Raw genomic sequence first — 25,240 nt, forward strand, 5'->3', positions numbered from 1 at the left:
CTTGTTCCTGGTTGTGTTTCTGCCCAGGTAGCACGCGGCTGGCAGGACTGGCGATGCTGGGGGCGTACCTCCTCCCCAACACAGGCTCTGGTCAAGTGGGTGCACACATAAAAGCCCCTTCTCAAAATGAGTGGGTTTAGAGCAGGAAAATGTCCTTCACTTTTGATAAGATAGGAAAAATCATATCTGATGAGCTTGTACAGCCCGAGTACTAATCTCGTTAAAGCGCTCTTTTCCTCCTTCTCCTTTTGGATCCAGACCTGCTATACTCTTTTCCTAAATATTAATCATTTGTCTGCTGGGACCATGTTCATTTTCCATTTTGTTCTTCTACCAGCATTTTTAGGGACTGAATAATTGCTCTCTGGAAACAATTATAAAACTGGTTAACTCTTCCCTTTCCCATCTTCTTTTTCAATTGCATTGCTTTGTTCTGGTTTTAAGGGACTCTCATTGTCTGATGGGTCTGAGAGCTTGTATAGAAAAAAGAAAAGGAAAAAAAAAAGAAAAAAAGAGGAAGACATTAATTCCTCCTTCAGCTTTTCTGAAATCAGCATTATTTATTTATTTATTTATTTATTTATTTATTTGTAGGAGTTACTATGGGAGAGCGGAGTTAGCAATGTGAGGCAAAAGTAAGTCATGTGCAAGGCCTGAACGGTTGGGCTGGTGGCCTTCTGTTGATATTTGTTTCTAGATAGGGTACCTGACAGCTCTCTGTAGATAATGCATTAATCTCTCCACCTCTCTTAAAATCTAGTACATAAAACAGTGGATCTACTTATCTTTTCCAACTTAGTGGATGTTCCCTTCAGATCCACTTGTGAGAAATGAGTCTTCATGAGTCTTGATTAGTCACGAAATTCCTTTTAGAATAAAATACATGGTCAGAAGCACAAGTTCTAACCTCCATCCTCCTACCTTTGTTTTTCAGCTCTAATATAGACATACTTTCCCTTTAGTTATAGGAGAACATCAAAGTGAAATAAGTTTTGGGTGTAGAGGTCTTTGCCTGGGTGATGCCAATAACATTTTGCTAGAGCTAATGTGGTTATTCCTTTTGCTTTACTGTGGCAAAGGCATGTGTAGAGTTGTGTCTAATATGAGGCGTTAAATGCCTGAAGTGAGGAAGTGTGTAGCAAAACGCACTCTGAAATTTCTGTCTCTTCAGGGGTCAGATCTTCGAAGCCAAAACTCAGATCCAATAAAGGGAATTAGGAATCTCAATACTAATGAACTATTGTGGGATGCAACAGTCAGCTCCAGGGGCCCTGCTTTCCTAAGGGCATCAAAGGATGTTAAAAAGCTGCTGCTTTAGTTTGTCCTCCCATTAGGAGAAGGATATCTTTGCTTTGACAGTCCACCCTTTTGATATTTTGATTAAAATTTATGAAGTTCTGTAATCATCTGCTCTTGCCACTCATTGCCATTATGATCCCTAAATGCCCTCTTCTGTGATTTTCCCCTTCTCAAAGGTTTCTGTGGTATTCAGACTGTCTCTGCTTGACAAAGTGGGAGGACGGAGCATTTGTGGAGGCACTCCAGCTCCTAATTGGAGTGATGGTCGCACAAAGGGCTCTGGAAACAATACGTGGTGCTTAGGAATGAGGCCAGGCACGGCTGCTGTGTCCTTCACCGTGGTGTCAGCGAAGCTGTGACTAGCTGGACGGCGGTGAGCAGTAAACAACTTGGCTAATCAGGGCTCTTCTCACGCCGTGACAGATGAGCATTTCTTACTGTGGGGATTTTTCCAATTACTGGCCTGATAAGATCATTCAGAGCCACGCTGACTTTTACTTTCTTTCTGGAGGTGGAATAAGTTCTTGAGGGTCGAACACAATCTCTGCTACAACTGCAGACCACAGATCTTTCTGGTGGTTGGGTGATATTTGGGACACTGGGGCTATGCCTCCTCCAAGCCCTGGGTAAAGGTTGTGAAGGACACACTGCTTGCCAGGGATTTCCCTTCTTTCAAAGAAGCAGTTGCTGAAGTCTTTCTAATCACCTTTTCTCACCTCCTTGGAAATTCTCAGCTTTAAGGAAGGTGTTTGAGAAGACCGTAGCAAAATAATTGGATCACATCTGTCTTGGTTTCTTGCTGACACTGACAGGTTAACCTGGCTTCAAGGCAATAGGTGAGCCTGAGGGGTGAAACCAGGCTGCTCGTCCGTGCTGAAGAGCTTCTTCACTGACAGAACAAGAGCTTCTTCTTCTGCCAGTGCAGCTTTTCTGGCCAGCAAAGTAGAAGTCAGTTGTGAGATCTCAATGTCAGCCCCTCAGCTCTTACCACAGGGAACACCATCAGCTCATGCCAGTAAAGCATGATGCTGGACACACAGAGACAGGTGTTAGAGGTGCTGCATGGGTTTTCCAGTCCCAGAAGCTGGCCAGCTTTGCAGCTCAACTGAGGACTTTAACCTGGTGTCTTTTCTTGCTTAGGTGGGACTACCTAGTGTGTAAGGGAGAGGTTCTTGGCTTTTACAGTAGCCAGCTGGTCTTGTTATTTGGGCATGGTGAGTATGTTGCATTATTTTCCTTGCATGCAGACCCAGTCCTTAAACAGACCTTGTCATCACTTTTTTTTTTTTTCCTTTAAAACAGACATTTTGTGTGAGGATCACTCTTATAAATATGCAGGGTTTGTGAAGAGCCTGTTATACACTGCCGTACCTCTTAAACCATGTTCTCATGCAGAAAGAACGGTGCCAGCTGTTGGCAGTACAGATAGAAAAGCTGCAGGGTGGTGGTGAGTGGTCCAGACTTCAGCTATGCAGGAGAAGTGCAAGAGGGGAAAAGACTATAGTCTTTCGGTTGGTAGTTGAGGTAACCTGAAGCATTTGATCAATCTGCTTTAATGAGGTGCAATTGGGCAGCAGGACACCTATCCAGGAAATATTGGCACAGGAGTTTTTTTTTTTCCCCTAGATTTGTTAGCACCCACCTTTAGCTGCTGGAAGTCCTCCAGCGTGCCAGGTTGACAGGGGTGGTCTGGGCATGGCTTGAAGACCCAGGGGACAGGGAAGTGGAAGACTTAGCTTTGAAGAAGGCAGATCTTTGAAAACCTTGAGGAGGAGCAGGCAGGGTTGCAGGTATCAGTGGGTATAGCCTTGAGGCTGTCCTGGACAAATGTTTTCAAAATTGGCTGCCAGAAGTGAGGCTTCAAAACCATTAACTATAGTTAACTATTCAACAGACTTTGTAATGGCTTTTGTATTTGCCTATTGTACTTACAGAAAATTATCTTCAATAGTACCTATCTCTAGAGCTGCTGATACTGAGTATTTGGCTCTTTTTACTTTGCTCCATATCATTTCACAGCTTGTCATTACTTTTTCCATAGCCAGTTATTTCAATGGTTTTGACTTTACTTTAGTCCCACATTTCCATCCCTTGCCACCATTTTATTTTATTTTTTTTCCACCAGAAGAATCGACCATCCTCTCTCAAACCTCTCTAAATTCAGTGTATCTTATCTGGCATAGCCTAAATACTCCTGTGTGTGGGAAATAAGAACAAAGAGTACCAGTTTGTATATGTGAAGAAAGATTCTTTTATGCCACGTCAATCTAATGTCAAAGATAGGTTAAACCATGACCTTCTTGTTCACTTTTTTTGTTTTTCAGACCCCATTTAGATTTCTTGTTTATATAAATCCAATGATTTCATGGCTGTGAAAGAAAACAATGGGTTGTGCTGACACACTGTGTTATGAAACAGGTCTGCATGGATCATCTTTTGGACGCAGGGAGTGTTTCAGCCTCTGTAGCCATTCAGGCTTTGGCTTCTCTGCAGGATTTAGAAGATCCCAAATGTTGGTTCTGCACACAATAACTTATTCATAACTTCTTTATATGCTGCTATTCTTCCTCATAAATATACTAATAAAACTCATTATAGAAATCAAAGCCAGCTAATACAATATATCTGATGGACAGCTGTCTCTGGATGCATGAATTATAATTACATGAAGCAAGATGGTCTTATTATACCAGGGTATCTTTGCTCTGAATAAATTTCTATTACTGGTGTGTAATCTTTTGACTGAGGCAAGATAGGCACTTGCCCAAACAAGTCCAATACAATATTATTATTGAGCTAAGCTTTCATTTTGCAGAATTAAATGAGATAAGTGATGCTGGAAGTGGTGTCTTTGAGCAAGGGTGGCCTCTGCAAGGTTGAGGGCTGGGGGGAACAAGAAGCATTCGTCCTCCGAATTGGTCTTACCACCCCAGCCTCCTTTCAGGCTATAACTTAATGCCATACGCTGATTTAGATGTAGCACTTGTCAGCCAGGAATAAGACTATAAGACACAGACATCCTAGCACTTGACCCATACTTTATTGTGAATACGTGATTGAACTCTGAGCTGACAGACAGACAGAGACAGCCATTAGTGTGGGAAAGAGAATTTGTTCTGCCATGTAAGATTTCCAAATATCTTAAACTCTGCCCTGTAATTTAAGCTTAGGACTCTCTTTGCAAATTTCTCAACACTATTTGTCGAGTTGAGTGATTTTTCTAAACTTATATTACCCCCGCCCCTCTGCTTCTGCACTTTGCTAATAAAAATGGCAGCATCTATTTTTGAAACACCTCTTGGGACTCTCTCTTCACGACTGTTTTTAGTTCAAGGGATTTCTCTTCTTACTTTTCCAAAATTTGTATTAACCAGAACAAACTGATAGTGAATACTGAAGCTATGATCCTGTAACAGGTCCCTTTGCTTTAGATTTGAGACAAGTTAAGGCATTTGCATGACAGTGATGAAACAGCAGTTATCTACTTAGGCTGAGCTACATGGGCAACAACCAGAAAAGGTCAAATCACCAGTGGATGTTTGCATTTCTTTCCCATAAAGTGTTCTGACCCTTCTCCAAGAAGCTGCAATTATCACTGAGTGGTGCTGACATGACAAACTTGGAGGAAAGCTTTGTGTCCTCAAGAAATTTAGACAGCACCTACAAGTAGAAAACTTCCTTTGAAGAAAAGGAGTTTTCTTATCTCTGTTCCTGATCTACCTGGCAAACTGCAGCATGTCAAGTCAGACAGTCTTTTCTGCTTCTGATCTGGTGCAGGTGATAAAATAACATGGCATCACAGCCATTACATGAAAGGACAAGAGCAAACGACCATGCAGTCTCCCTTGTTTACCCTGCAAGATGGTTTTGTGTATCAGGCAGAATCAGGAGAACCCAAAGGACTCATGAAATATCTGGAAAATAAAACAAAGTAGGAGAAGAAAAAAAATCTGTTTTTTTGACTTTAGGAAAAAAAAATATTTTTAATCCTTAGTCAAAGATTAATAGATCAACATTATAGTTAGCAATAATGAAGGCATCATATGCACAGTGAGCAGCCTGTCCATTTATTTATTATATGTAAGGTTTGATTTAAACTATTTCTGCTTCACAAACATACTTAAAATCAACAAGAGCACTATTTACACTGATTTTTTAATTAAAGGAATTTAGTCATCTTTCATACTTGCAGTTTGCCTGCAAGCAGATTTTTTTCCCTTCAAATTTGTTCTGTCAAAATAGTTAGACAAATTGTTTCTGCAAATGTATTTGAATTATGGATTATTTGTCAGTCGTCCATAGCAAGATGTTTGCTGTAGCTAGCTAAAAATTGGGGATATACCAAAACTTGTCTTCTGAGTACCTTTCATTATCAAATGGAATGAAATTGTTGTCTCAAAAAGGTGCTTCATCCTATGAGGATGAGGAAGGAGTGAATTACTTTTGTCACCACCTATTTTTTTCTGCTCCCTATGGAGAAACCTCTGCAGACCTAGAGCCTGTGGTTTAGATGGCTAAGGATCTCTGAGATATTTTGTGACAAGGCTGTGTTGACTCAGGTATCATTTTCAGTCCTCCAGAAGCTGATCTAGAATTTATGAACTATTGCTGCTTTTGTCCCAAAGAACTTTCAACTCTTGACTGAACAGATTTCAACCTTAAATCCAAATTTACTATTTGTGAGCATTTCTATGAATGCATTTTAGGAAGCATGGGCTGTGGAAAGGAAAGTTAAACAATAAAATATATTCTGGCCTGGTCAGAATTTACTTACTGAATATATTGTAGAAACTGGTTTCTAGTTTGATGCTAGGTTTGTGAATATAGTAATTCAGCATTTCTAGGGAAATGTGATGCTGTCCTTGAAGGGTATGATAAGCTGATGCAGCAGACAACACTGGAAATTAAGTGTTGCAATGAGAAATAAAAACATGGAACAGAAAAGAAGTAAGGAAAACCCCAGAAAGCTGGCTGAGACTGGAAACCTTTGTTGATACCCAGCAAACACATGATTTTTGTTGAAAGAAAGAAAGAAAGAAAGAAAGAAAGAAAGAAAGAAAGAAAGAAAGAAAGAAAGAAAGAAAACAAGGAAGGAAGGAAGGAAGGAAGGAAGGAAGGAAGGAAGGAAGGAAGGAAGGAAGGAAGGAACAGAAAGAAAGAAAAAGTAATCCAAGCTATGGTGATGGGTGGAAGGATATCACTAGAAATTACATGGACTCTTTTCTCCCAGGAGAGAGACCCAAAACAGAGCATGCAAAGTCCAGCAGCCACCAAGAGCCAGGAGGGACCAAGGGGGGGCCATTCCTTTGGCAACCAGGGCTCCCATGTTCACTCGAGCCCCCCACCCTTAAGGATTTCCACACCCATGTCAGGGTGTGGGATGGGACAGCCACAATGCCTCTTTGCCCCCACCTTGCCTGCATGGAGGATGACGCTGAGCTGCTGCTCCCAGCATTGCAATGTAAAGCAGAGAAAAGAGAAGGTGTTTTACATGCTTTTAAACACAGGGACTACCGATACTGTCACTGCCTGAGTTTGCCTACAAACAACGCATCCAGCTGAGTAATTTATTCTCGGTGTATAATCTTTGACGGCTGAAGAGCAGCAAAGCTGTTCAGTGCGTTTGAAAATCACTGCCGCTACAAGGTGCAAGAGTGGTATTTAGTATCTATTTTGAAACCGATACTGGAGACAGCTGATAAACTGCCAGAAGATGGGGTTTGCAACACACAAAGCTAAAAATTGAAGGACTAACAAACACTGAAGAAAGCCTCTCATAGGGGAATATAAATGCTGTGGAGTTTGGACTCAATTTATTTTGCCCTTGCAAAATGTAGCTGTCTGTCTGAGTTGTTTAAATCTCGTGGGCCAACAGGTGTAGGCTGAAAATTTCACGAGGGTGGGGAATTTTGAGCAGATCCTCTGTCAGGTTGCATTGCTGAATATGGGGCTCCTATGCCCTGATTTTGCTCAGTGCGAGCAGAAACATGATACTGTAAAGGAGCAAAGATAATGGCAAATAAGGAACCAAACTTTTGTAAGTCTCAAAGTAAGTTGTGCTTGGTTGTGATTGAAGCCTAGGTCAGTGCTTCTGAGACTCCTTCTTCACTATCCCTGTTTGGAGGTAGGGAAAGGAAGGTTTAGAATAATATAAATTAAGAAGAGCACCAATGCACAAAAACAAAAAAACAAACTTAATAAATGTTATTTTCTCAGTCAGCTTTGCATTGATAGGAAGGGCATTGAATCAAGCAAAAGACCAGGAATAAACAAATACCTAATAGGTTGATATGGAAAAAAAGCTTAAGTGTCTTAAGTATTTAGTTACAGTATCTGTACAGCCTCATGATTCTGCCATGCTGTCCCACAAGATTCATTAGTACAAAATACAGAGGTGGAGGGGGTGGAGGATTAACCCTGTAGTAGGCAGCCTAGGCAGGCAAAGAGAAAGCCTGTCTGCAAATCAGGTCAGTAGTGCTGACAGACTGAAGTGTTCAGAAAACCTGGATTTGGGGACATTTATTCTCCCTTCAGGTAGCCAGGCTTGTGTTTTGTGGGCTGGATGCCATGAAGCTTGTGTACCAGGTGTCCCATGTTACTATGAGGAACCATACAACCATCTCTGAAACAAGGACATGTAATATATTTATGGTCATGAGCAGCTGAAAGGAAACACATAACAAGGAAATTTGCTATCAAACTACAGTTAGAGCTTGAGCATGACACAGAGGGATCTAAAAGACAGGCTCAACCAGTGACTGGGCAGGGGCTATAGGAAAAAAAAAAGAGGAAAACAAAAGAGAGGAAAGTTTGTCATATGTAAAAAAAAAATAAATAAAAGGAGCTTTATATGAGCTGTATTGCTACAAAGTGTAATGAGGGGAAGGGTTTAGAAAGTGTTTTACAGCTGAAAAGGAAGCTCTGAACTTACAGATGAAAATCTATAGGACAATTATTTTATTGTGGTGGGAGTGTGTAGTTAGACTTTTACTGTGCGGCACAGTCTGGGCAATAATCCATTGCCTTCAGAGGAGTATTTCTAGCACTGATGTAGACTGGCATGGCCTGTCCTACTGCTTGTGAAGCCTGCTGTGCACCAGTGCATGAGCACCAATCTGATAACACTGCCCAGGACAGGACTTTGGGTGAGGCATCATCTGAGCCCAATCCAGGGTCTGCTTCTGCCCAGAAGGTCTCACATTAAGCTAGTTCCATGAACATCTCCACCTACATGTCAGCTCAAGCCATGTTCCCATTGGCATCTATAAGAGACTGCATATACAACTCATCATACATGTAAGCACTTGCAATGTCCTCTATTAACACAAACAGATGCAAAATTCAGACAGAACAAGTGAATGGGTGGTGGGAAAGAGAAAAAAGGAAATTATGATAGAAAGCAGACAGCAGTGAAGACTAGCAGTCTGCCCAGCTGATGGTAATGCAGCCGGTGTTTCTAAAATACCGGCTGCAATAAGGGATAAATAAGTTGATAAATAAAATCGACCTCCAAAGGCCACATGGGAAAGATGCACAGTCTTGATTACCTAATTACAGAAGGAATATTACAGAAATGGAAATAGTACAACAAAGTCCCATAATGACTTTGAGATCGGAGGCTCCAAAATGGTTAGTGAAACTAGGTCTGTAGCCCTCGAAAAGAGAAAAGATTAAGAGGGGACCTGGCGGAGCTGCGCAGGGCTCTGGGGGGAATCGCAGGGAGCAGGGCTGTGGTTATTAGAGCTAATGTCAGATATGAGAACGAGGGACATGGCTCCAGCTAAGTCTTGCCCCATACAAATGTAATACGCTTCTTTTTTTTTTTTTTTTTTTTTTTTCCAGAGGGTATACATTATAAGCTACCAGATGCTGCTCTAGAAGCAACCAATCTGACCAGATTTCAAATAGAGCAAGAAGCATATGGAGAGAGAGGGGGAGAAACGCTCCGTCGTGGGGAACAACTGCTCGCTGGAGGAGAGGGCAGGCCTAGCTGGGCTTCCTGGCCTCCTGCCATCCCAAGATTTTCTTATGTCCCTGTGTAATCTTCTGACTTTTGATTTAGATGTTTCCTAAAAATGTGGCCCAGTGGTTGGTACATACTAGGCATTAGCCCAAGAAAAGAATGAAGAAAAAAAAAAACAACAAAAAAACACAACACAACCGTGCTGCATCTCATTAAGGAATTTTTAAAGGGAGACTTCGAGGCGCCATTTGCTTCTCGTTACTCATCTTTGCAAACGTCTCTTGTCTTCCCAGGCTCCGTCCTGAGGCGCTAGCGCTGGCAGCCCGCGGGGTCCAGCGGCACAGGGGCCGCCGGGAGCAGGAGCGGCTGAGCTGAGCGGAGTGCGTAGACGCGGCCAGGTGAAGGAGGAGGGCTGCTGGTGGCTGCCCGGGCGGCTCTCCGGAGTAGGGATCGTGGTCACGTTTGAGAGATTTATGGTTCGATTCGCAGCGTTTGTTCCCGGAAAATATTTTCAAAGAAAAGGGAATTTATCTGCAATTATTTTTCGTTGTCTTTGACAAAAGATTCCAATATAGATATTGCTGGAGGCGCAGGCAGCACTGAACACCAGGAAGGGGATTTCGTAAACAATTTCTCAAAGCACTACAAAGTTTAAATATTAATTTGGCCATAATTGGCAGAGAAGCAATTAAAAATGCTACAAAGCTGACTTTCTCCCTCCCTTACTTTCTCCTCCCTTTTCATTTAACCACAGTATAGAAAGTAGATGTAAAACAATAGGACCCTGAGCTGTACGGCGTTCTAAGCCTAGCTTGCCTTAAAGCTACAATATGGATTTAATTTATATGCAAATGTAAGCAATAAAAAGCCAGACACTGTAGAAATTATAGTATTTTTCATAGATGCTTCAGCACCGGCACACAAGCCAGAGCTGATTTCAAACAGGGAGCTAATTATTACCGGTCACTAAGCTACCTTTTTCTTTTAATATCTCTCTCTTTCTCTCTCTCTCCCTCTTTAAAGAATGTGTAAATTATTTTCCCGAGCGAGGGAGAGAGAGAGAGAAAGAAACTAGAAGATTGGGGACGAGTGAATGAAAACAGCCAGAAATATCTCCTGTGAGATTCAACATCAGGATAATTTCACAGTCTCGCTTTTTGACTGCTGTGTCCCGAAGCTGACCAGCACCATGCAAGGCTGATCAAAGGCCATCGGAAACATCAAGTAAGCCTAAATGGGGCTAAAGTATGCTAATAGAGAAGCTAAATGTACTTTAATCCCGGTATAATACAAGGTAACTTGGAGGCAGCGAAGGGCCTTGTTGCTTTTCCCCACTGGTCCCGGACCCCTGCGAGCCCTGAATAGAAGCCGCTTCCTATTCTTCGCCCGCCGGGGCACGGCTCCCTCAGATGCACACCCCGTCCCCTCCTCCTCCGTTTACCCAGCGTCAACAGTCGGCTGAGCAGGACCCCTCCGCTCCTTAGATCAGCACCCTGTGACCTTCCACATTTAAGCACAGGCCATTAAGCTAAGCTTTCCAGCTGTTGCCTGAATTATGAGGGATTTTTTTTTTTTTTTTTTTTTCAGTGGAGGGCAGAGCTTAGCGGAACACTAGGCAACAGTCCCATGGCCCGTACCCACTGCCACCCAGCTCGCTGCGACAAGAAATGGGATTTTTGGTGGGGCCGCGGAGGCCGGGGGATGTTGGGCGAAGAGAGGGGGCTGCTTTGAAGTGGTAGGAGCCCACGGTTGTCCTGCCTCAGCCTCATTGTGCTCACTTGGGGAGCCCTAATCTAATTTTAGGAAGAGGAAACAAAGTCAATGGACGTGGGGCTGGGACACTGTTTGCGGGAATCTGCCTGCTCATAGGGTAACTTTCTTCTTCATTTTCCCGCTTGATTTTTACAAGTGGGTTCTGGGCCTTGCTACACAGTGAAAGGAAAAAAAAGAGGGTGGTAGATCTGCCCGTGAAATGATAGGCTTTGGTGGGTGCTCCGAACTAACTACTGCTCACAAACCCCAGATTAATAAGAAGACTGATGTAATTTTAAAGCCCGCCAACTGCCATAGTGACTGTATCAGAAGATTAAAAACAAAGGTTTCATTGAAGCACTACCTCCCACTGTGCAGCTGAAAGTCTTATGGCTGAGGCAAATGGTCCTAAATATCTTTCTGTTAAGTACAAATTACATACTGGATATATTAAGTTGTAATGGTGCATTTTCAAGAGTCACTTTGCTTGTGTGAGAGCATCAGTTAAGACTCAAAAAATGCTGACTGTATGGCACATGGAAACAAAAAGGAATTCGACTTTCACAAAAAATGTTTTGTTCATATTAAATGCTTTTTGCCTCCGTCTGTCCCCATCCCCCAGCTAAGCCTGGAGTTTCAAATGCCAGAATCAGTATGTACAGTAAGTCTTTTTGAAATCCGTGGCAGAGAAATAGTATCCTGGCCTGGCAAACTATTATCTGCACTTACATTCCTGTGCTTTACCCCTCTGTGCTAGTGCTTGTAGGAGCCCTTTAGATCAGCTGAAATGTAACTGAATAAAGATGCTCCAGAAAACATCTTTTTAATGTGGAATTATCTTTCATTTGCATAAGCAACATCCCCTAACTCAGCACATGTGCTATAAGGCTTCAAGTAATAGAAACATTCATATAAAACTTAATGATTAGCATTCATTCTGCTCCCAAATGATCAATAAAATGCTAAGTTAATACAGAAAGTGTGAAGGAGTCTATGAATGTGCATAAACTTGTATTACTGTGTTGGATGTAGGTAAATAATGTCTATGGGAGCAGGGAAGAGAGTGGTGCACGTTGCTGGACGTGGTTGGTGGCACTGGTGGTCTTCATTTCTCTGTGATCCTCAGCAGTTCTCCCTGTGTCACACACACACACTGCCACTCCTGTGAACACACACGTACACAAGCACACACACACTTATGCATCACATAAAAAATGGGATTGAGCAGAAAAGTACAAATAAAAAGCCATCTATAACAGCCTCTTTTTATATCACGTGTGCTGGACCACTTAGCAGATGGCAAGGTGATACGGTATTTCTATAGAAATCACTTGCAGCTACTAAATAAAATTACATAGATGTGAATTATGCATAAAAGTTAAACTAATGTAGCAATACACTTTTGCCCAGATCCCTTTACATCTATCTTGTGCAAGTTGCTTGCAAGAATTTATTCCAGCAAATACGTTATGTTGGACTTGGTAGACAATGCTTGGGCAGTATAGAGTTAATACTATAGAAATGTATTTGGCAGGGACATGCTTAGCTTCTGCTGAAATACTTCAATTCAGTTCTGCTCCTGCTCACCTCTGCTGTGAAAAACTTTTTTATTTTTAAGTGTCTAACTACCTATATATCTGCCATCCAACAGTTACATTGTCTGCCTGTCCTTCCTTTACAAGATGAACTGAATTGAAGTTATGTTGTAATTATCAACAGATTTTGAAATGAAAAGCATTTGCAAGACTCTCTTCAGTTCAGCTGTAATTTTCTGGATTTGTTTTTAATTATCAGAGATCCTTCCCAACACATATGAAGCTTGACAGAAATCTTTTTTGTTCTTACAAATACCCATACGTTTTTTTTTTTTTTTCTTTGCACAATACCTTTCCAAGTCTATTTCTCCACTGCTCTTTTTAAAAAATAATTAAAATAAGAGTGGACAATTTCAGTCCAAAAGACATAACAGCTCTAATGGGCTTCTTTGAAATTATTAAAAAGTTAGTAATTCAGAGATATTGAATGAAAAGATATGAGATCCATTCCCCCCCCCCCAATTTACATCTCAAACTAAATTTACATAGTTAATTTTTGTAGACAGTCATAATTTACAAGATAACAAACATTTGAGATCAAATTGGCAACTCAAATATGTTTCTACAGAAACCAGTTCAAATTTTAATATCTATTTAGATGCTAAAATATTAGATTCCCTGTTGCTACCATAAGAAAATACAACAGCATGAATAGAAGGAGCCATAAAAATAAGGCCAAATATGAGATATACATTAATAACAATGGTGAATTGCCATATGTGATTATTAGCTCGTTCACATTTTTGCAATTCTTTATATTGTCTATGTTTCTCATCAGGCATTGTTTCTTCATCAAACATCTATAATTTTGTCCAGGTGAACAATTAACATTTCATGTAGTTGTTACAGGACTTTGGCAGTTAATGCCTTATTTGTATTTAGAGAATTAACTGAGGTTCTGGAAAATGCAAAGCCCACTGGAAGGCAGGGTGAGGTCTTGTATCAGAACAAGAGGTTATAAACCCTACTGAGTGACAGTAGCTGTTAGAGCACATAGCAAAGCTAATAAAATGAGTCTGTCATTAGTATTTGTTGAACTATATGCACTTTAATAACAGAGACGAGGTAGGTGCACTGTCCATGCAATCTAATCTACGGCTAATACATACACAAAGCACACTACGTGGCTGATATTGCACTTATTGACTGCTAAGTTTTCCCACGCTAAGCATTTTCATCTTGAAAAATCATTAAAAATATAAAGAAGTGTTGAGATAACGTTGTGACAAAAATCCTTTTTCCTCTGCTGTGACTTAGAGTGTACAAATCTGAGTTTTGTACTTTACATCTTTGTTCCACTAGCATTTCCTCGGCCGGTTTAGAGATTATTTGACTTTCCTGTCTCAGAGAAGACAAGGCTTCTTTACGCCTTCTTGAGGTAGCAACATCTCTTCCTGTTCTCGTACTGAGATTTGAACAGACTCAAAATGCAGTTCTTCATGCTGTATTCAAAGGAGTTACATACACTTTATTAAGATGGTTGTCTTTTGAAACTAACAAAATGAAGAAAACCACACAGTAGCAGTAAGCTAGTTTGCTTCTCTTTGTTATGAACTGGGAGTTGATCTGGGATGTTTAAAATTTAGATGGGTGGTGATTCTTGGGAGGATGTCATAGTGGATAATTTTTATGAATCATGCTTGACCCCAAGTCTGAAATGAAGTCCATATATATTTGCCTGCAGAGTAACTAATTAGAACAATTAATAGAAGGACAAGCGCTGAGACATCCTGATCCAGCCACACCCTCTACTAACTTAACTGTTGATCAATGCTCAAAATGCCATGGCAGGAGGTGGGAAGGAGTGGGGTAGGGTGGTCATAGGGCTGGGGTTCAGGTTTAGTGTCTTCAGGGATGCAGCTGTGACGTGCAGTGAGACCTCGGGCTACCCATTTTCCTTTCCCCTCCGAAACAGGCCAATGATATTCACTGCCTTGCTGAGCTTTGTGGATGTAAGCAGCATGTTGTGAATGAAAAGTTAAGTACCTTTCAAAGCCAGCCAAGGGAAGAATTGCATTTTTCTTCCTAATATCTATTAGCTCAGAGCAACAGAAGAATCCCCCTTGCCACCAGCTCCCTCGCCTTGTTTGGAGATGTGGAGCCAGCCCGACCATATCCACCAGATATTTGTTTTCAGGGTCACATGAAAGTAAAGCAAAAGAATGATCTTTTGTGGGGATGACATGCCTGGAAATATACTTGTCCAAAGCAAACAGCTCTTGTTCTTTTTCCGGCTAATTCACTGAAAAGATATTATTTTAGTCAAGAGAACGGTGTCAATACTCCTCCTTTTTAGGGAGGATGGTGGCAGGTTTCCCATGTTGATTTGCAGAAGGTATAATTTCAACAGGAGCATCTGGCTCCTTTGTAAGCTTCACAAGCAATTGTGTGGCAGTGGCTTTAGGTCGGCCTCTGGTTGAGCCATGTGGGCAGCCTTTGACGTGTCTGCGTTGCTTTTTCTGCTCCCCTCGGTTTTGTTTTGACTCTCTTTTGAGCTTCCTAAATATGCAGCCTTGCTCTGCAGATTCCCTGGGACAGTTTCATTCATAGGTACTGACAAGGACTGCTGTTTTGCCAGGACTAATGGATCCATTCTTACAGTAGTGTTGTGTGTTACATTAGCCGACAGCTGCTTTCGGCAAGTTTTTTTTTTTCAGAAATCCTCTTAGGGAAGGGAGAAGAGTGATCTCTGGGTAGAGGAGCTTTCAATCTTCAAAACAAACCATGCCAGGCTGTTTGAGAATTTACAACCACTTGTGAGCCTCCCCAGTACAATAACGTGTAGTGTGTTGCCTCTGCCCTCTGTAAGCTGCCAATGCCTGGCTTTTATCTTCCAGCTATATTTATGGTAAAATAACCTGAATTTCTTTCTCATTTCTCTGAGCATTGAGTAATTTTTTTTTCCCCTACCATAATTTACATGAAGATGGTGGTGGCTTGTTGCATTTGACATGAGAAAGTGGTACAAGGGTGCAGGCTACTTTGTCGTCTGCTCCCCAGACATCCTGGCCTGATTGGGCACCATGCTCCAGTCACGTGCTGCTTCTCCTACAGCTGTGAACAGCTGTGAAGCTGCTTCTGAGCTTGTCTAGCTGTGGGTGGCATGAGCGAGGAGATGGGCAGGTGAGGAGATGCATGTCCTAGCTGGGAACACAAGGCCTACCAAGCTTGGTCCTCTCTTTGCATATGCTTAAGCAGTATGAAGCCACTCAGCTCTGCAGTGTGAATTAGTTGATGACAAAGAGAGGGTCCGTGTCTCCCCCTGGTGACTCTTCCCCTGGGGCCAGCAGGAAGTGGTGCCCGTACGTCTCCAGTGCCTCCTGCACGGGGCTGTGTGGGTTGTAAGTTCAGGGCATGACTGTGCTGTGAGCTGGAGATCATCAGATAAATGTGTGCTGGGCTTTGCCTCACCAAAACTTGTGTTCAGGAGAGATCTGTTGACTAAAAGCCTGTATTGAGCACAGTCAGTAATAATAATATGGGATTGGTTGTCTGGGCAAATTTGATAACACTTTGAGAACAGTTTACAGATCAGAAAGCTGAGCTGTTTTGGAACAAAGTGGTTTGTATTTATTTAAAACTAGGAAAAAGCTTGGCAAAAACCAGTGCTCACAGAAGACACCATGACTAAAACATATTTAAAGAGACGATCTGGAGACCATGGTATTACTGCGTTTAGTGTGTTGGTTTTCTTTGTCATGAAGAGAAATATAACACAAGAAGATAAAGAAAGGGTGTGCATGGTATAAGATTCATGGAGTAGTTACTTATTTATCTAGTAGTTACTTAATTACTTATTTTACTTATTATGTAAAATAACACCAGTATCCAAAACATCAAAAAGCATTGTAGTACTATTGAGAAATCCAAAAAAATACCCTGAGGAAGGTGGCAGCCAAAATACAGTACAGCTGATCTTGTAATGTCAGTAGAAAGGAAGAACAAAACAAACGGTTCATTTGCAGCTAACAAGTTGAAGGGAGAGCTATTAGCAGACTCTGTCCATGTGATGATAGCTTCCCAAAAGTGCTTTATCAATGAAGCATCTCTAAAGCCATCCCAGCTGTTTCTTTAAAGAGCAGAGCCACTGGTGGTGAGATACATGTAGCAGAGTGTGTCAGCATAGCCAGTAATGGACATACTATCAGGCAAGCGTAGATGCTCCCCCACTCCTCAGTTCCCTCCCATCAGAACAGAGTTTGGTTTCACATTGATTTTGCTTCCTAAGTTGATCTAATTAATGTAATCAGTCAGAAACACCCTGTTCCAATGTCACCAATGCCTTCCAAACTAGATGGCTTAATTAAAGACATTAATTTCATTGACTAAGACAATTTCTTGAGATATGCCTAAATGGATACTAGAAAAGGTGGCATGATTTTGTAAAATGATTAGCAGAATATTACTATAAGAAAATCAGATTAAAAATACTTTGGACCTTCAAAATGCACAGACAGTGAAAACATAATTATAAAGAATTAAGAGTAAGAAAGCCTGTTACCTGAACTGAACCTATTGGCAAACTCAGAACTTATGGACAAATCAAACAGCCTTGTTTGCCCAAGTCAGTGTGTCATGGGAAGTTAAATGGGATGATGCTCATTTTTCCACTGTTCTGTAGCCTATATCTAGCTGCTGGAAGATAAAGCAGATCAAAGGAAAAATACTACTGACCTGTGCTAATGTGCCACAATGAAGGCGGTGTCCAGTCACTTCCTAAGCCTATTCACTTAGCTTGAGATGTGCTTCACAAAAGGAAGCGGATGGAATCTATGGTGAGATCTCTGGGGTTGTAGTCAAACCACCAGAGCATACTATGGCCAGAGGCAAAGTAAAAGCTATATGAATGCTTTATATCTGCTACTGAATGATTTTGGTCAGAATCAAATGAGCATATCATCTTCACCTTTGCAAAAGGTGATCTTGGAGGTCTTCTCCAACCTAAATGATTCTATGATTCAATGAAAAGCAGTAGTCATCTCAAATATGAAACTACCAAAAATCATGCTGGCATAAAAACTATAGAGAATAAATAGAAGTCTCATCACCAGAAAGAACTCTCCTCAAGAAAACCTCAGGCACATTAACCAATCATATAAGACCACATATAGAGAGGTAATGACAGAAGCCAGCATGCTGAAGTTAGTTATGCGAATTACATCTGGCCAAAGACTGCTTCTTCTGGGCTGCTGCTGCATATGGATTATATTTGGTAGGGCATAGCAAGGCAGAAGAACCAGCTGACATTTAACCTCATTTAATCATGTCCAGTCTTCCTTTGTCACCGGCAGATGTAGTAGTTGTGGGTGCAGGAGATCTCTGTGAATATTGGCTGACCTGGAAAAACAAGGGTGCTGGCCCCCAGAAGGTCCCATGGAAATCCAGAGAATACTGACTGATCTGGACAGGAAAAGGTTGTATGGGACTAGAATCACACTGTTTGAAAAAATGTGTACCTTCATACATGGGTATAAAGACAAGCACGGGGCAAGATGAGCAGGATATTGTCCACCAAGAGCATTGCATACATCTAATCATTTCCGTAATACATAAAACTAGTTACAGTATCAGATCAGACATATTAATGATCCAATGAATCTTTGTTATCTACTATTTAGCAAAAATATTTATGAGAGCTATATTTGTGTAGTAGGGTTTGAATAAAATCTATTTCAAATGGAGAGATAGAAAGAAATGCAAAAACTAGATCATTTCACAAACACGGAGTCATCTTTGTCCCACATGGCAATACCAGGTATCAAAAGTCAAACTAGCACTTAAAACATAGCTTTGACTTTTGTCATGCCACCATTCACCATCTTCAGGAGATTTAAAGATGCAAATAAACAGCAGAAACAGCCTGTGAAAGGCCTGCTAGTGAAAGTCAGGGTGGAGATGATCCAAGCCACCAGATGAGTTTGGTCACTGGGAAGATTCTACAGCATTGTCGACAACACTTGGAGTTTGTTTCCAGACATTTTATAGCCACCAAAGCACATTATATTTCAAGCGCTTAATATATCCAAGTTAGTCATGTTGCAAAACCATCATAAGTTGAATCTCTGGACATTAGTAATGAAATCTGTCCTCTCTCTGAACTCAAAAAACAATTCTCTGACATATCATATTACAGCCAATTTTGAGATAGATATCTGGTTGCTATAGAATAGCAAATATTCAGGACATCCTAAATTTAAGTTACCAGAAAGCTGGATAATTCATTTCTTCTGTAGGTGCATAACTCTGGCCATATTGATAAATTTTTCACAATAATAGTAGTGTTTGAAATCCGCTATAGATACCTGCTCAGCTCCAACAGCAGTGTTCAGGTTAATATCAATTAGACTTGTCACCAATGGTGATAAAAATGGTTGTACATAATGAGTTGTACATTGTAGGACCCTAAGTTTTCCAAGAAAGTTAATGCCAAAGTTGTGTTAGTAATGTGGAGTTTTTTCAATAAATGTGTATTGTAAATAACCTCATCACTACTGTTTTAATTGAATGCATAGGCAAATAGGTCTTGGGAGAAATGTTCTTTGATTAATCTTTTTACACATATTTTCATATATTTTGTATTCCTTGCATAAAGTTCACAAATTCATTATCTTTCTCTCTAATTGTGTTGTCTACTTCACCAGAATAATTACCAGAAACTTCACTTTCATCTATACAACACAGGTGAACAGATCAGAGAAAAAGCTAAGAGTCCCCCCAACTCCATATGTCTCAGATCTTGTGACTTACCTGGCCATAAACATTTAATTAGAACTTTTCAGAAAGCTACTGCAGTCCTTAATGATTATTTCATCTTCATTAATTTCCAAGATACCTCAAATAACACCACATTTTATTTTCACCATAGAGCACCCTAAAATCTGAGCTAATTTTAACTTAAAAAAGTGCCAAAGATGTTTGAAGAATTCATTTTTTAATCATGACTGACCCTTCTGTCAATTATGTCATATGAAAAACTTCTGAGAAACACTTCAATGATGTCTTCAGAGTTTTTAAATACTCCTTGTGTCTACAAGACCCAGCCAAGAGCAATCTCACGCTTTCAGTGTATGCCAGCAGCTTTATTTTGTGCTGAGATTTTACTAATCAATCAGACTGGTAAGTGAAAATGTGCTGCTTTGCATGCATGAACATAGACATGACTTTTAGCAAATCTGAGATCACTCTTGCCAATAGCCCCGTTAAATTGTTTTTATCAGTCTGGTTGACTGGAATGCTGGAGTATTTACAATAGACTCAAGAGTATTAGGCTGAAAGTCTTTCTAATATACTACCAAATTAGACATGGCTAAACTGTTGCATAGCAATCTTCAACTGTCTCCTCCAACATAAATTGTTAAAAACTAAAGGGTTTGAATGAAAAAAAAAATAAATTAAAAATAAATATTTTAACTGGAATGGGAAAAACAACTGAATGAGTGCCTGAATTTACTGTTAAGAAAAAATCTTAACAGTAGTGAAGTAGAAAAAGATAAAGGATGGTTGAATAGCACATTGCAGGTGACTGAAACTGGAGGAAAAGAGGGGTGATGAGGTAAACTGGTTGGTCAAATGACAAAAGAAAAGACTGTCGGGAATGGGGGTTGACCTCTGGAAATTTTGGGGTTTATTCTTAGGGCTTGTCTACACAAGGCAGCTAGAAGAAAAAAAGCTTTAACTAAAAAGCTGTACAGTTATTTCAGATTAACTCCATATATAAGTCCCTATATGTGTATCTATGAACCTCTTCTGGAGTAAGAACTCTCTTTTTTTCCTTCAGACTGGGGTATAATCTAGGGAAAAACCCCTCTCACTTCAGCCCAGGACAACTGGCATGCTGCTGTTCCAAAATATCCTCATTGCAGCCAAGCTGCTGGAGGTAGATCTTTTCTGCAGCAGGGGCAGCAGTGGCTGTTCACACTGCAGGTGGCACAGCCACAACACAATTTCCATCACCTCACCTAAGATGCTGCTGCAGTTGGTAGTGTAAACCAGAGCAGCTTTTAATCTCCTCTTCTGTCTTTGTTTTGAGCTGCATTCACTTCTGCCTCCACTTGAGTGGCCTGCTTGAGCCCTGGTTTGTGCTCAGATAGGAAAAATCAGTTGCTGGATTGCAACCTGAGTCACTGATCGAGATAAGGGCTTGGAGGAAGGGTCCTTGACCCTCCTGGTCAAGTGGGCTCACCAGACACTTGATGTGTCTGTAGGCTGGGGAGAGAGGAGAGGCGGGATTGTAGCTACTTTTGGGTACTGCCGGTTCCTTAAAAGCTGATTCTATGATTCTAAGCTGGCAGGGGGAGCCCAGCTCCGAGCAGTTTGAGTCTTGCAGCTGTTTTTCAGAGCAGTCACAGTTTGAGCCCAGCTTGGTGAGGAAGCAGAGAGCTTTCTGTAGGGCCACACTTGCTCAGCTAGAGGCAGACGTGCAGGAGGAGGGCATGCAGGTCTTGGGCAGCTCTGCACACAGAGAAGGGTTGCACCTCTCTGTTGCAGCTTGTGTCAGCGTGCAATTACCTTGCATGTGAAATTTGACTCATCAGGACTGCCTGGCTTGAGATCTGCCATGGCAGGATACTGCTTCTTTTCCTCATCTTCTTTGCAGAAACTGCTCGGGAAGCTCTGGGGCTGGAGCTCCTGCGGTGCAAGGGCAGGCAGTTTTCCCTCTTTTCTATGGAGCCAGGAATTTTCTTTGCTTGATGCCTGGGTGCTGGGGCTTGCTGATGGACAGAGCGCAGTGCTGGGCCACGGTGCCTCCCATTGATGTGGTGGGTGGGGGATGAGGTGTGTGGGAGGTGCCTGTTTTTTTTTTTTTTTTTTTTTTTTTGTGCTGCAGGTGGTGCTTTCTTCTGGGCAGCCTTTGCTGCCTGTTTGCTTCCTGGCTTGTTCTTTTGTGTACACCAACTCTTCATGAAAGGGTGCAGAGCTCTCCAGCAGAGCAGGCAAAAGAAACATAAACACATACACACTAGCTTAAAAAAAGCATGGGCATGTTCTGTGGTGAACATGCCTGAAGCTACCTGAGTTTTGCTTCCTGGGTTACACTGCCCTGCTGGGGGAAGAGGCATCTCTGGAGGGAGAAGACCTGTCCAGCCCCACCACAGCCCTCAGGCCCATGGGAGAGACCACCATTTCCCTCCCCTTCTTCACCCTCTATCCACAGCAGCAGGCTGCTGCACCTCGCTCCCCAAATCTGGTCTGACTCTAACTGTGGGCTCTGAAACCTACAGACCTTGTCCAAGTCCAGCACTGGAGCTTTCTCCATTGCTTTTAGCATTGTTTCAGTGAGAGCTAAAGCCAAACGATTATCTAGGTGACATCACCCCACATATGCTGCTCATTGAGAGGGTTGCTAGCCAGAATGTGATATAGATTGATTTAGATGTAGTTTGGGTAAATACAAGTCATCAGGCTCAATACAGGAGAGACTAGATGAAGTTTTATAGCCTGATTTGCGCTGGAGGTTGGACCAGATGATCTAATGGTTCCCTCTGGCTTTAAAATCTACACATGCAGCAAAAAAAAAAAAAAAAAAAAAAAATGCTTGCAGTACTCTTGACAGTTTTCTTTCAGTTGTGCTGGCACCATGGGTGTTTGCATTACAAAGATTTGGGAGGCTCTACCCTGAAGGACACGTGTATCTCTAGAAACTGAATTTTGGACTCCAATGGCTTCAGCAGTTTACAGAATTTGATTTCTCTTTCTGTTTGTTGATGTGAAATACCTGCAGCAACCTTGCTGAGCTCATCCTAGTCCGAGGCTAGGCACAGCCTCATGCGACTCATCTACATGGCCCTAGCTGAGCTAATAAAGTGTTTTTTTTTTTTTTTGTTTGTTTTTTTTTTTTTTTGTTTTTTGTTTTTTTTATATATATTTTATTTTATTTTATTTTTTCCCGACTTGCAGCAATGAAAACTGGAAAGGAAAAAAAGTCCCCCAAACTGTAAGATATATCTGAATAATATGTAAATTTGGGGAAATGGTGATCTGTTCATGGAAGAGCCATGAGCAGAAAAACAAGCTAAATTAGTCAGGTGATTTATTCATTGTGAATGATTCACTCCATTATTAGCTGCTTCCTCCACAGGCCATAGAAGCTAATGTATAAACTGATACAGGAAGGGTGGGATCGATAGAGAGAAGCCTCTCCCTCCTCTCCAAGGAAAATAGGTCACCTGTCCCTGGTATGCTGCTCTCTGGGCGCAAGGCACATCTCAATAGACTAAGCATTCATTTTCAGCTAATGAAGTTTGTATTTTTCAGGGCAAAATTTGCACGAAGAGTGTTTCCTTCCTTTTGATCAGCTCTCAAACTCGTGCTTGGTTTGCCCTGCTCCCTTCCCCCATCCTGACAGCTCTCATTGTTCCCAGATGATGGCTGTTTGCCGGCCTATGCAAAAAAAAAATTAAAAAAAATAAAAATAATTGTGGTCTAAATTCAGTGTCCCCAAGACAGCTGGTGCTGCAGTGGAAGGAAATCTCCCCATGGCCTCAGGAGATGCTCAGCACAGGATGGGCTATCTGCTTCTCAAGCAGACCAGGATGGAGGTGACACTCTAACCAGGCTCCTCTGACCGAGATGGAAGTGTCACCACCCACCAGGATGGAGATGGCACATCCAACAAGGATGGCGATGGTCCTTCCAGGTCAAGGGATTGGACTGGGTGGTCAGGGAATGGGGATTCTCTGCCGGCACCTCCCTGCATGGCTGCAGTGGCTCGCAACCCACTTTCCACAAAACCTATCATGGAGCCCTGCCCTTGTCCTGCCTGCATGGGAGGGCATCTATCAGCAGAAAGCTGCCATGCTGGGAAACATCTCCGAGGCCCCTGTTAGCCCCTAACAAGCAATGATATATTCTGTGGCAACATCCCTGCTGAATTTCTCGCACACAGCGCAACCCACTGTTTACCATGTGACTATTTATAAACTGCTGCTGAAGCTTCATAAATAGTTTTTTCCTCATCGTGCAAATCTGAGCTGAACAGCTGGAAGCTGTATTCCAAGTACAGACCGAGCCGGGGCTGCACAGAAATTACGCACAAAGCTCCTGCGGATGGTATTTATTAGGGAGCTGGTGGAGGAGAGCTGCCAGCTCGGGATGCTGAACGCATTGAAAACTTGGGAGTGTGGGGTTTATTTGCTGGTCCATCTTTAATTAATTACAGAGCACAAACAATTATGGAAGGAGGCTGCTGGATGGACTACCTGACTCACAGGGCAGTCAACGGGCTAATGGAGATGTTTGCTTCTGCACTGCGGGCCTGAACCCGTGCCAGGCGCATGGTGCCTTTCCCCTGCAATGACTCTTCTGTGTCCCACATGAGGTCAGGCACCTGCATGGTGTTCTCCATCCAGCCTTTCGCTGGAAAAATAAAAGCAAGGCTGAAAGCCATCATCACATTACACAGCAGCCATTTTAGGTAGGGAACTGAGGGAGCTGGGGCTGGGGAGGGCACACTGATGGCAGCAGTGTTGCCTTCAGGGGGCAGCGGCGACCTGGTTCAGGAACGGCACGGCGACCAACCCCAGGCCGCTCGGTCCATCGGCTCACAGACACCAATGTGGTGGATGGCAAATGGCGTTTATTGTCGAGTCACATGGGCTTATATACCCGAGGCCCATAGCGTCACTTCCGCTTGCTTACATCACAGGCCACACGCTACTGTCCATCAAGGGAGGGGCTCCACCTTTCCGTACAGCACGACATCTTCCGGCCGCCAGACCCTAACTACCCACATCTCCCCCCTCCCTATGCACAACCAAATTAGCTAAAATATAACCATCTTAAGATGTAGACATCATAACTTAACTGAAAAACATAAGGCACAATAACCAGGAGAAAACTAGGAGGTAACTGGTAACCCTGAGTAAATACACTCTTAAAGTAGTTGTTGGTGTTCTACCAACATAATATTAACTTTCTCTAACCAACTTTTAACAAACAACACAAGCATATTTAGTATACAAGGTCCAAAGATAAGATCACACAAACACATTGCAGCCCCCCACCCACAGAGGCTGCTTCGCTGGTGTCTGGATTCTGCCAGTGTGGAACTCTCAGGCTTAAACAGGACGCTTGCTGACTTATTGTCTTCTCATATCGCCGGGGTATACAGATTACAGGGGTGCCTGATGATCCGTTCCTGTAAACAGAAACTCAGTTTTCATTAGTTTTGTTCTGAAGTTGGGGCGTCGGCTGTTTGGAGCTTCTCTGGCCGCACGAGTTGCCATACCTTCGTGGGCCCTCAGGCCCTGGACTTGCGCCTGGGGGGTGATCACTGTTGGGTCCGTACCCATTCGCCGCTGCAGGCTAGAGCCATACAGTGTGTGATCCGTCCCAGTTACTTGGGCCAGTTGTCTCTTACAGTTGTCCCCCCATTCTCGTTTAAAAATGATCATCCCACCCCCGTCAAAGATCAGTCTACAAGTTTGTTTTATATCAAACGGGAGCATGTCGTCTCCCCTGAAAACACCATCTATGAGGGTGGAGACCATTGCAGAATGAAGCCCTTTATCCACAATGGCTTTAACTATCGCTTGCACATCTTTAGGGTTTGTTGGTGAGTGAACCCTCTGCCCCCTGTCTGTCACCCAGACCGGGAACGCTAGCATGGCCGATAAAGCCCAGACAGCGCACG

The sequence above is a fragment of the Anas platyrhynchos genome, chromosome 7 (genome assembly GCF_047663525.1).
Source record: "Anas platyrhynchos isolate ZD024472 breed Pekin duck chromosome 7, IASCAAS_PekinDuck_T2T, whole genome shotgun sequence".
NCBI classification, from domain to species: Eukaryota; Metazoa; Chordata; class Aves; order Anseriformes; family Anatidae; genus Anas; species Anas platyrhynchos.